Source organism: Saccostrea cucullata, unplaced genomic scaffold, assembly GCF_032062105.1.
Source record: "Saccostrea cucullata isolate Sc308-1 unplaced genomic scaffold, CSIRO_AGI_Scuc_v1 ctg3716, whole genome shotgun sequence".
NCBI classification, from domain to species: domain Eukaryota; kingdom Metazoa; phylum Mollusca; class Bivalvia; order Ostreida; family Ostreidae; genus Saccostrea; species Saccostrea cuccullata.
The window spans coordinates 74,707-89,266 of NW_026918329.1; positions in this window are offsets into that span (position 1 = coordinate 74,707).

Sequence of the window (14,560 nt, forward strand, 5' to 3'; positions counted from 1 at the left end):
TTACAACTTTACAAAGTGACATATATATATATGACTGTTTTAAACACCCCTCTCCCAGCCATTTAATTACAACGTGCAAGACTGACCTAAACAACAATTGCAGCTTAATTTCTACGACACAATAGGTTAATCAATATCAAGATATGAGCGAAGGAATTATTCTTTGCCTTTTAAAACTGTCTGTTTTTTCAGATGATAAGTTCGAATTTTCTTCAACTCAGCGTACTGAAGTAACCCTTGGTCTTCCAGTCCAAAGACTATCATTTATGCATATGATACGTAAGACCCCGTTGAGGCGTAGTGTATTTTTGCATCATCAACTCTCTACACCTATACTTTGAGCTTTTCCAGCTAGAGCAATCGATATGCGTACTTAAGCCATTTTCAAGAAGACTTAACATCGTTACGGGAAAAGAAAGTGATTTTATTTTTTGAAATATTGCTGCATAACTTAAGATGAACAATACAAACCCTTAAAACTCCATAATATTGCCTACTGTTTGTTAAACATGCAATTTTTGATTTCTGTTAATCAGACTCCAACGTGACTTCCGGTTATGTTATGAAAATTGTTCAACCGTTAAATTACCGATGTAGACGAAATTGAAGATATCCATAATTTTATGATACAAAATTTTTTACGTAATTTTTTCCCCCTAAAGAAGGGTTTTGCGTTTCTTTTGCGTTTCAGTATAGAATTATTCATTAGTACGAGCGTGGGATAGTGAAATTCCACCTAAGGGACAAAAATAATGGTCTAGGACGAGGCTTTGCCGAGTATGTAATAAATGAAATAATTTTAATGCATTGTTTTAAATCCACAATAAAGGCCTGTCATTGACGTCGCCATTACTTTTGGCATAAGGCTAAAAACATTATGTTAATTTTTCATCTAATTAAACATCTGAATACACAAACAGAGAAAGCGTACCTGAAAATGGTGTAAACAAATGAAATGAATTTCAATCTATGTAGATTAATTTGAAAGATAAAAACTGGGAATAAAAAATTATCTCTCCGATAGCGTACAAATTCATTCAAGAAAAATCCTTCCGCGATCTAAAAAATAGTGTCATTTAAAAAGTGAAAATACGACTATATTTTGAATGAAAAAGTTTATTATAATAAGGTAAACGAGAACATTTTAAGTATATAAATATTTTTTTCATTTGTTACAATTTCTTAATATAAAACGGAATGCTTACGTTATCGTTCGTGGAGTAGAAATACATAGTGTATGACAGAAAATCTCACACTGCTGTCTCACACCGGACAAGTCAATTTAACACTGGTGATTATGCGAAGAACGCTACTCCCTAGCTTCAATAATTTGTCGAGAAATCTCTTTTATTGAATGCTGGTATATATTCGAAATGATATACATGTACCTGTGTTTTGCTACATAGAAAGAATAAACGTTGGTATGTATTTTAATGTTGTTTACTTTCAGTAGATTTTATCGAAACTACCAAATATTTCAATAACTTGAGGCCTTCTCGTGTCTTTTTTGCTTTATCAATCTGTTCTCAATTGGTTGCTTGGTTGAGGTCCTATTTATAAATATTTATGCATATTTTGCGCAAAGTTTAATATTAAGACATATGAATAAGACGGGAATATAAGAAAATGTAATTGATCTCAAAAAATCTGCCAACAGTACAAATATGTATACAGGACATAAAACATGGACCCTGGATATACCAGAGGAGAAATTATGGCCAATATGCATACAAAAGTCCTTAAACATATACCTAAGTACCGTTTTCTAGCTTAGCAGATCGAAATGTTACTTTGCATACTGCTTAGCATGCTGCATAGACCTTCTCAAATCTTTAGTTTATGCTCAGCTTGTCAGAAAGTTCTGTCTATTCGTCAGTAAATATATTTTAGATAATCCTGGTCAATCAAATAAAACTATAAACAATATACAAATTTGCGGAAAGGGCATGAATATGGGCCCCTTGGGTATTTAGGAGGAGAGATGTGATGTCTAGGAGAAGTAAGCACTACCTATTTAAATGTTTTAGTCAAACCCGCTCTGAATAAATGTTTTCCAAAAAATCTTCCGACGATAGCTTGAAAAATCTTCAGAAATGTCAGCTTATATATTGTGACATAAATATGTTACATGGATTGCTGTGCACATGTGGTTTAAATTTCGGTAAAGTCATACAGTACTGAGGCTTCGATGCCACAATATGGAGCAAAAAATTTTCAAGGGAATAAAGAAGAAAAGAAAAATAAGAAAAAAAATGTTTCAAGAAAGATCAAACGGAATGGCAATTTTGATATACGCAAACGCTAAGGTCTAAGGGACTTTGTCAAATATGCTGTGTGGTCAATAAAGAACAATGTACAGTTTAAATACAAATAAAGCTCTGTATTTTTCGAAAATATGAAAGTGATGTTTATTAAAAAAAAATTCAAATTCAAACCATTTTATTCATGGGAATGCCACGTAATAAAAATACCCAAATCTTTATTTCTCATATAACCTCCTAAATGCTAATTCTGACTCATTAACCTATGCATTTCCGCATATTTTCTTAAATGAAAAGTTGTAGAAAAGATCAATTTTCAGCGGAATTTTCTTTCAGAAATTATACTCTGCCACCGTCCCAAATAGATTTTGAGATATGTGATTTTTCAAAGAAGTTAACATAATATATATATCCAAAGATTGAAGTGGATGACGGTGGCAGACCCCAAAATAAATAAAAGCATAGATATGAGTATTCTTAGGCTTTTTTGCAATAAACTTAGAAATGTACCAAATTAATGACGTCATATTTCCAGAGCGATCCCCTATCATGCCATATTCATTAATGATTTATCATATTCATCTACTCAACTCTTAGCTTCTTAAAGCCAAATTCTTAACTTTTGAAGAAAATTAATTTTTTAGGGCACAATAAAGTCCAAACCATACCTTCTTATTCATCATATAATAAATGAGTGAAAATTGTGCTTTACTTGAAAACCTGTTCCACAGGTTACTGATGAAAATTGCCAATGACTACATATATGAAATAGAACTAATCTCAAAATTTGTGGCCCGCGTGGCGCAGTGGTTAGAGCGTCTGTTCTAGAGTCGCGAGGTAAGGAGTCAATCCTTAGGTCGCGGTTTCGAATCCCACTGTGGGATGTGGAGACTGGTCCTTCAAATGAGACCGTATAAACCCGTGGTTCCGTGTCGCAGTAGATGCTGGCAAGAAAAAGATCCCTCCCTACTCAATGTCCCTAAGTGCCGAGGATAGGACAAAATTTGCAGCTCTCCACCGGCAAGTGGTGGCATCTCCATATAAGTGAAAAATTCTCGAGATAAACGTTAAACAATATACTATCAATCAAACAATCAGAATTTGTGTTGAACTATAATATATATATGATAAATAAATTTCAACAAATCGCGGATAAGGTTATTACTACATGATACCATGAGGGGAGGGCTTATTTTTTCCCAATCTTTATATTATTTATTATGTAAGCGTTGCAAACCTAACATTTTTATTTCAGAAAGAAATTGAAATTGAAAACCTTTTTATTGATTTAATATATTAGGATTTTTTCATGCTAAACTTGCACTCTTTAATTTTTTGGGGGGATAAGTTATGAAATTAGCATTTACTAAATTGGAATGAATTTTACAGGTAATACCATCTATTTCTTCTTCAGAACCTTTTAAGACTCTCTAAATGCGCAGATACCAACGAAAAATGTCTTACACAGAGCTCTTTGGACAACCGAAGACAAAAAAGAATGATATAATCTAGTCCAAAACCTTAAAACCAACTAGTATTTTGTATGAGGGCAGTGGATAATTAAATTTCCTTCATATTGAAATTTACATGTCTGTCAGGGACCACGATGTTAATTCGATCACTTAATTTTCTCACTCTTTTCACATAAATACTACTATATTTACATCAATATTTCTGACAGACAAAGTTTTGAATGTTGCATAAACAGATAAGAAATCTCGTTAATACGGTCTCTTTACCTTTCGTTGTTTGGTTAGAGCAAATTTCATACTACTTTGTATTCAATGAAATTAAAACGTGATTGTTAGGGTAAACATTTTTGTCCATTTTATAAGAGAAAGAAACTGATATCAGGCCTATGGGTTTAGTACTTTCCTTCATAGCATGGACAGTCTGAGGTATTTCTCTTTTAAATAAAATATGTTTACTACTGTAATTGAAAATTCAAGATTCTGTCACACTAAGTATCATTCTTTACTAGCTACATTAATCGGTCAAAAACTTACAAATAAAGGCAGGAAAATCAATCAGTAAGACGCCGTTACGTGCTTGGAATCTTCAACATAGCTGTTTTAATATATCTATCATGGAATTGTCTGCCTTTTTGTTGTTGCCGTTACCAGGCAGAAGCAAGTTCTTTGTCCCTTAGCTGAATACAGTAATACTATCAAGCTTTATACATCATCAAGTTTTTTGCTTTTTGATTTTTCTTCTATTTTATTCAACCAATGCTCGCATTCATTCACCCCGAAAAATATTTCAAAATGACAAATATTAGATGTCTTTGAAGTGCAGTCACTGAATACATGCATACTATCAATCGTTTCATTAAAAAACAACCTTTTGTTTCTTTCAATTTTATTGAACCAGTGCTTGCGTTAATGTATCCCATTGGAAATGTTTTAAAAAGACAAATATCAATTGTCTCTACAGCACAACAAAAGATTCAATTGTACATTATTTGGAATCCTATCCTGGATCACCGACTACCGAACAAAGGGTTTTATCCAAATTTGCAAGGTACTCGAAGAAGAACCTAGCATTTCGTCCTCAAGGTAGTTGGAATTAATTATATAATATTGCAAAGAGAAAAACACACTGAATAAAATTGAATTGTAAACATGAGGTAATTTGAAATTATATGAAACATAAAACAGCTCATGCTTAATGCACAATAGGGGTGAGAGCTACACTGTTCTAACTGGCAACCATTTGAAATATTTTTCTCAACCTCCCCGTCTAACAACTAGGTCGGAAGTCCATTGACCAGGATTATCTTCCAAATTCTGTACATTCAATATCCGTTGTCAATCCTATAATACATGAGGAAACCATAAAAAATAAATTTCTGAACCTGAACTCCTTTTTATTTAGTATTCATTTAAGGAATGTTTGTAATTTTTGTGTGTGTTATTGGTTTGTGAATCACACAGACTCGTCATGTAGGCATATTTCGTGAAGCGTGCTAGCGCTTCATGAAAAATATGCTTACGTGCAAGTCTCTTTGATTCACACACCCATAATTCACACAAAAATTAAAAACATTCCTTTTATTAACATTTTACATGTTTAGAAGCACCAAATACATACTCAATATTTGAATTGCTCGCTGCCCTATATCGTTATTCTTTTACTAACGTCGCAGAAGCCTTAATGTGACGTCACGATAATGCACATTTCTCCGTGTATATTTTTACGCGTGAGTATACACAAAATAGTTTTCAAATCAATTTCACTGTTGGCTTAGCAGAAAAACACAGCAAATGTAAATATTCATATAAAACCCTGTTCTGCAGTATTATTAAATCTTATTTCCTATGTCGCTTGTAACATGAGCTTTGATTGAAAGCCGGGTGTAAATCGGGTCTAATATCCGTGCACCCGACTTGAACTGGGTGTGAATAAAACGTGACGACACAATGCATACACTCTCTATGATCAAAGCCAAATAACATGACGTCACGATGCATTGTAGTACGTAGTTATCTAATCGATAGATTGAGACAAATTTTGATGTTCACAAAGCATATTTATGGGTACAAAGGAAATAAATTCGTTATCCCTGTCCAATCAAGGGTGTACGGGGATTTACCCCGGGTTGTACTCAATACACCCTTCGGCCTTCTGCCTCAGTGTGTATGGAATAAAACCCGGGGAAAATCTCCGTACACCCTTGATTGGACAGGGATAACTAATAATATGACCTGTTGCTATAAATATTATCAAAGACATCCTAACAGTGAAAACTTAGAAAAGGGACGAAGTAGAATTAAAAAAAATAATTGTTGAGATCGATTACTGTTCATGAGATCAATTGTTTTTTATTATCACAAAAATATTTAATTACATTTAACGAGGCCCGATCTAGTTGAAAATTACGAAAACAGAAATATATTTGTATGTTTTATGCTTAGAAAAAATAGAATGAGATTTTGTTACCTTGCCTTTTTTGTAGTCAAATGGGGGCACGTGCACTGTCAAGATATGGACCATTTGTCGTGTTTTTATACACAATTACATACTAAAACTCTTCAATAAACAGAGAAATTTACAAATAAAAAAAATACATGATGAAATTCTTTGTTTTTCACATATATCATGCAATTTCCATTTTCTTATAAAAAATGAAAAGAAAATTGGAGGTACATGTAGCTTTTATTGCAGTGAAAAGGGGGCATGTCAAAGCACAAAATTTGGATTTACTCTATCCAACTACGTATTTCAGGTCGCAATGGGTTTACATAACACCAACAAACGATTGCAATATATACTGTATTAGTTTCTAAAAATAAATAATTCTTACATTATGAAATAATTTTCTGGCCATGCTTTATTTTTCTCTTAACACGCGATGTTGTTTTACGTTGGAAAAGAGGGTAGAGGGAGGAGGACGAAGGTTAAGGCGACAAAATTACGATTTCTACTAATATCATGTAATATATAGAAAAATGAAATATTTTGGGGGTTGCATTTAAATGATTTATAGACTTATTTCATTTTTTAAGATAATCCATGCATATTTAAGTCCGCAATAAAAAGAGTGTGTATAAACACTTCAACATGTTCAAAGAGAAAGACTAAAATCGTTTACTTTTGGCTGCAGTGTTTTTTTTAAACTCACAAATTGAAATAAAACAAGACAAAATTAATGAATCGGTACCAAAAAATGATCCCTCAAACTTAACGAGGTTCCAAAGTTGATTATTAATTTAAATAATTAAAAAAATATAGAAATTCCAGCTTTCAATGCACAATCTATAGATAATACCAGGTAAGCAAGAGCAGCGAAACATTTAATCGCAATTTGACGTCATTTTGATTGTGACGTTATTGTGTTCAACTGTAACGGGAGACAAAGGTATTGCTACGTGCCTGAGTCGACGCTGCGTTGTATGTGCAGATCAAGTAGATCGGGCCTCGTTAAAATGTATCATATACCAGCATGTTTTCACATGTTGCATCGACTGATTAATTAATTAACAACTTAATCTATATAGTAAAAGATGATTTTATCATAAGTGAACATCTTACGTAACAACCATCGTACTAAGATTTGTCAGATACTTACAAAATATAGTTAATCGGGAAGATGCCAATAAAAGATGAATCTTTACTATAATCCTTTAATGTTTGAATATGATCAGCCAATGCTCCGTCATCAGTACTTCCCAATTTATAATTTCAATTATAAATTAAACATAAAAAAGGTGCTTCTTGTTTTCTCAAAGAATAATCCATCAAGCTTTCAAAACCACCCACTGGCAGTGTGTTGCTTTAGGTTTCTTTTAATTGTATTTGATAATGACTTGTATCATATAACATTGAACATATGTTATAGTGACAAAAATCAATTTTCCAGGTTTAAAGCTCAGTAATGTATTCAAATGTCAATCAATGTTTTACTTGGACCATCAATTATGAAACACATGGTTTCATTTAAATATTCAGTGGGACTTAAAGAAGAATTTACATAGTACGAAAAATATTTATCTCCATATCCTTCATCTTCGACAAAGTAGGAAGAAATTAAAACAAGATCATCTAAAAAAAACCGGATGACCATTGTTAAGAGCCAGTCTGCGAAAAAAATACATGCAATAGCGTCCAAAATTGAAGGTAGTTAGACTAATTCATAACATGTAATTGAAAAATGCTAAAATCGCCACCATCTTTATGCGCAAGTAGTATAAGGAGTCTGGACGGGTGGGTCATGTGAGTACATTTTCAATCTTCTATACTGGATAGATGGGTCAACTGAGAGCATGGGGGACAAGTAGGTCAATTCAGTATACTCCCTTCCTCCGAAGATATTCGGATCAACCTAGTACACCCTCTCCTCTCCTCTGGTTAAGAAAAAAAAAACAATACGTTAGATTTACGTTTGATTTACGTTTGTACTATCTGTAAACTGTGCGACCTGGTGAGTCCGACCCATGAGTTTTCTAGCCTCAAATACATGTTTGAATATAAATATGAAATAATATAGTTCATCTTTACTAATGCCTAATTCGAGAAAATCTTGTTTTCGGACACAAGCTACTATTGGTTTACATTAATGAGGCAGGTATGTACACTACACGTTTAGAAATGACAGAACAATCAGTTTAAACGTAATTGTAAATGTTCAACATGGTTTTTTGCTATGCAGTAGAATAGCTTATAGTTGAATACATGCATATGTAAGAAGCAATTCAGGAACACGTTCAATGTTCATAGCATGGACAGTCTGTGGTCTTTCTCTTTTAAATAAAATATTTTTACTACTGTAATTGAAATTCATGATTTTGTCACACTAAGTATCATTCTTTACTAGCTACTTTAATCGGTCAAAAACTTACAAATAAAGGCAGGAAAATCAATCAGTAAGACGCCGTTACGTGCTTGGAATCTTCAACATAGCTGTTTTAATATATCTTTCATGGTATTGTTGGCCTTTATGTTGTTGCCGTTACCAGGCAGAACCAGGCTCTTTGTCCCTTAACTAAATACAGGAATACTATCAAGCTTTTAATGTCACCAAGTTTTTTGCTTTTTGATTTTTTTTCTATTTTATTCAACCAATGCTCGCATTCATTCACCACAAAAAATATTTCAAAATGACAAATATTAGATGTCTTTGAAGTGCAGTCATGAATACATGCATACTATCAATCGTTTCATTAAAACAAACACCTTTTTGTTTCCTTCAATTTTATTCAACCAGTGCTTGCGTTAATGTATCCCATTGGAAATGTTTTAAAAAGACAAATATCAAATGTCTCTACAGCACAACAAAAGATTCAATTGTACATTATTTGGAATCCTATCCTGGATCACCGACTGCCGAACAAAGGGTTTTATCCAAATTTGCAAGGTACTCGAAGAAGAACCTAGCATTTCGTCCTCAAGGTAGTTGGAATTAATTATATAATATTGCAAAGAAAAAACATACTGAATAAAAGGATTTGTAATCATGAGGTAATTTGAAATTGTATCAAACATAAAACAGCTCATGCTTAATTCAGAATAGGGGTGAGGACTACACTGTTCTAACTGGCAACCATTTGAAATATTTCTCCTCAACTTCCCCGTCTAACAACTAGGTCGGTAATCCAGTGGTTAAGGTGCTGGACTCCAAACCGAAAGTTTGTGGGTTCGAATCCTGGCTGCGACAAGCCGACGTTGTGTCCTTGGGAAAGGCACTTTACACAAATTACCTCACATCTAAGTGTAAAAGGGGTACCTGGCTTTAGACAGTAAAAGATATTGTCAGAATGTTAGTGTTCTAGTGCTGATAGAGGCAGCTTGCACTGAGAAAGATTCTGGATTGTTAAGGTCTGCTTGGGTAATAATGTATTGTAAAGCGCTATGAGTAGCATTTATGCTAGAATTATTATTATCATATATTATATAGGTTGAGTTACATAGAATTCCCTTTGCTCGTTTTTGTTTGTCATTTTATTTGCTTCTTTCACAAGTTTGTATATTCCAATTTCGTTTACTGTCAAAAGTGTAAAAAAAAGAAGAAAATTTAAAACCTAACCCAAGAAATATACGGAAAAATTCTAATGAGGTTTTTTTTAAGGATTTTGTTACAAATATCTCAAAAATAGAGCAATAAATAAGAATGACTACAATGTTATATGTGTCTTGACGTCAATTAAGATCGTTTTAAAAAGCAAGACAATTTTTCAGAAGTTCTATAATTGTAATGACGACCTTGACTTGTTTGTTAATATGTAAAACCTATCGTTAGGTTGCATTTAGTCTGATATGTTTGAAATCATTCACTACTTAATTTCTTTAGTGCTTTTTTGACGATAGAGTCGAATCGATAATATACCTGATCTGTGCATAGGGCTAACGGCAGCGTTAAACAGTCAGCAGGGTATGCTTACTCCTCTTAGGCACCTGATCATACCTCAGGCAGATTTCCGTGCGTTTGCCCTGTTTATTTACTGGATTAATAAAATTGATCACTGTCCGTTATCTTTATCTCTTTTTACCTCACTGACTTTGAACGAATAAGAACAATTTAAAGCTAGTATCTAAGATTGACTAGATGACCTTAACTTTTCAAATACCTATTTTCTTTATATAGGAATATTTAACTACAACCTATATGCGGTGTTAATGCCTTTCAGCTTAAATGACATTCAAAACCATGTTCCGAGTCGTCAAATTTTCAGACCGAGAACAACAACCGACAAATTGGTATATGTTACGGGGATTATAATATCTTTATAAAAAAAAATAGATATCTCGTAGTTTAAGGATCGTTTAATAAGCAAAACTTATCTTTTCAAAACAAAATGAGTCATCATTATTATTTTTGAGAGACAAATAGGAAAGCTATGTTTTTTTTATATTATAAATGTACTTTAATAAGTAAATTAATGTGTCCCACAGTTGTGTTTTGTTTTACAACTCTAGACAATTAATAATAAATTCTGTACATTCAATATCCGTTATCAATCCTATAATATATGAAGAAACCATAAAAAATAAATTTCTGAACCTGAGGTCCTTTTTATTTAGTATTCATTTAAGGATGTTTTTTAATTTTTGTGTGAGTTATTGGTGTGTGAATCACACAGACTTGTCACGTAGGCATATTTCGTGAAGCGCGCTAGCTGTTGGCTTAGTAGAAAAACAGATAAAGATGAATCTTTCCTATAATCCTTTATTGTTTAAACATGATCAGCCGATTCACCGTCATCAGTACTTCCAAATTTATAATTTCAATTATAAATTAAACATAAAAAGGTGCACGTTGTTCTCTTAAAGAATAATCAGTCAAGCTTTCAAAACCACCCACTGGCAGTGTGTTGCTTTAGGTTTCTTTTTCTTGTTTTTGATAATGACTTGTATCATATAACATTGAATATATGTTATAGTGACAAAAATCAATTTTCCAGGTTTGAAGCTCAGTAATGTATTCAAATGTCAATCAATCACTTGGACCATCAACTATGAAACACATGGTTTTCTTCATACATAATTCAAAATGTTTTACCTCTATGGCAAAATAAAAAAAAAACATAGGTAATCAGAGATTACAAAGCTCATCTCAACGAATGTTGTCTTTAAGTAAGGCAAAGTCCAACAATTTATGTACATCGAAATATGAAAAGTTTTTGCAATTTTGGTTTTATACTTTTGAGTAGGCCATATAAAAACTTCAAACTAGTTCTTCATCATGTAAACGTAATTAAAATCCAGCATCAGAAGCAAAATTGTAAATTTTAATCCCTTGATGCATCTTTTAGTCAGGTTTGTTTTATATAAGCCTTATAGTTTCTTGGTAATAAAATGAAAAAAAATATAACCTTTTCATTAATCCAGAAAATGTAGGTCAGATTCAGCATCTATAGCCAGCCTGGTAGAATGCAACCTTAGATGCATTATCCATGCAAGTTTGGTCATATAGAGCTCATAGTTACTTGGAAATGAATCCTGCACTAAAAACATTAACCTGTTCACTCAACCGGAAAATGACGGTCAGATTCAGCATCCGAATTAAGTCGGTAGTATGCATCCTAAGTTGTAACATCCATGCAAGTTTGGTCATTATAAGGCTTTAAGTATCTCTGAAATGAAAACTGCACCAAAAACTTTAACATGTTCACTCAACTGGAAAATGTAGGTCAGATTCAGAATCCGAAGTAATACTGGAAGTATGCATCCTTAGATGTATCACCATGCAAGTTTGGTCACTATAATGCTAATAGTTACTTGGAAATGAGACCTGCACCGAAAGCATTGACCTGCTCAATTATCCGGAAAATGTAGGTCAAATACAGCGACTGAAGCAAGTCTGATAGTATGCATCTTTAGATGTATCATTCATGCAAGTTTGGACTACATAGGGCTTACAGTTACTCGGAAATGATACCACCACCAAAAACTGCACCACAAATGTTAACCTGCTCCAAAAACATTACCCTGGTCATTCATTTGCTGAAATTGCAGCATCTGAAACTTTGACTGGTACAATGAAATACATTTCTTCCATGCATATCTAATCTATATAGGACATAGAAGTACTTATAAAGAAACTGCTCCAAAAAACTTAGCCTTAACCTGGGACGCCAACGCCGACGCCGACCCCAAAGATATTAGATAAGCTCCCACAACTTCGTTGAGGTGATCTAATGAATAAAAACAAGAAGTTCAAAGGGTCACATCGCTCATCTTATACATCAAGTACATGTAACTATGACCTTTCTGTTGCCGAACACAAGAGTCATGTGATTATCCCTCTGGAGTTTATTGTATAATTAAAGACAATGCATTTCATTTTGTAAGATTAATCAAAAACAACTCCTTCATATATTGTCAGAGGCTATAAAACATAATAAATTCAAAATACCAGGAATAAACCCTAGCTGTTTTGATCAATTCTCTCAGAGTATTAAAATTAAACTTTGTTAAGAATGTTTTCTTTCACAGAGTTTTAAATTCCAGGGGACACAGACTACCACAAAATTACAACTTCATTGTATAAGTCTAAGTTTGTATTTGAAGAACTTAAAAAAGGTTTTCACAAAAGTCCGATCTTGTGTCATTTTTACAGGAAGGTTCTGTGCATTTTTGACCATGTTAGAAAACAATTAATCGATGTAAATCATTCGATAACATTATTTACAACCATAAGGTCCCGATGATAAGAAAACTGAATTGTTAAGATTATAAGGTTTACATATCGAGATCTAAATTATTGAGAGCGAAATATAAGCCTTTTCTCATTAGAGCATTTATTTTATCTGAAAGGTGGCACTAATTGTCCATGAAAATATGAAGATGGTTATAGTTCTATTACAGTTCTATAAACAAGGATTGGTTTTATTCCCATAGTACCGCTCAACCATTAAAAGTCGTAGTCTATTTTCACACTTTTTGCACAAAATATAAAAATGTAAGATTATTGGGCATTGAACGGAACTTAGTTGGGGGACCCAATGCGTGCTATACAATCTGTCAGGGAGGGACAACTGTTTAACACGTAAATATCCCATATTTATATATGATTTTTCTAGACAATCAAATTGTATCAAAGCATTAGATAATTACAGAGAGTGAAATATAAGCTTTTTCTAATTAAAACTATCAGGTATGGAATCTTACACGATTCAAAATGTAGAGAGTAGACCGCCTTGTCTCATGTCCTGTGTACAGGAAACCGCCTAGACTGAGACTGATATACTATAATAACACATTTTGTATCAACATGACGGTCATCAGTGAAAAGGTTACCTAATTCACCCAATTTATACAAGAGAGCATGTCTCAATGCAATTTCAAATGCTTTGCTACTAACTAAAACACTAGTATAAACATTGTTAACATATTCTAAATTAAAAATTGTCTCACGTTAGCTAAAATGCGCTGTCAAACAACCATATTTTGTAGAAACCCTTGTTGTTGAAGAATAAGGAATACTTCATTACCTAAAACATGCTCAGAAAAGCGGTAATGAATTGTGCTCTAAAAATTAAAAAAAAAAGAAAGAAAGAAAACATGACAAAAAAGCAATTGGTCTGTAGCTTTAACATGAAAATCTTGAGTTTCCTCTTCCCTTATGGCACAATGAAACCACTGCCTCCATGAAGATGGAATTGTACCAAACAACACAATTGCATTAAACAGTTTTACGGTTCATTCAAGAAGATTTTTGCCACTAAAGATGACGTTTTTATTTGTATCTCGATCAGCACTAGGTTCTTGTACGTATTTCAGTTTGCAAATGATCAGCGCTATCCCTGTCAGAGGAATTAAGCCAATGGGAACGTGGCCTTTATATTGAACACGCAACCTTTAATGTCTTCGTTCTTCTTTTCAACCTACAATAAAACTCTTGTTCAAACAAAGGATCATTAGAGGTAGAATATATATTTTGAATGTATATTCCAAAGACTCCAGAGACTCCTGACGGATAACTATAAACTATGTCATTGTCTATTTGAATTTCAGGATATGTATTGTAAGATCTGAAATTACATCTTTTTCTTCCAAAATACGCGGATATATCTCAGTCGGCTGCTTCGTCTAGGTCACGATACACATTACTTACTAGTATATAGGGCTCATTTTCACCATTTAACATATTTCTAAAATATTTTTTGATGTACTTGTAGTTGCGATAAATTTTACGGACCATACCACTAGGTTTTTCTCATTTATTTACAGTCGCAACATTTTTTCAAGTGATTCCTTTACCTCTCCAATCCATCCCGTGGTCTTGTATGTAGATTATATCCAGCCTGTGTTTGTCCTGATCAGTGGACTTTTATTCCATCTAAATTAAACTGATCAAGGCA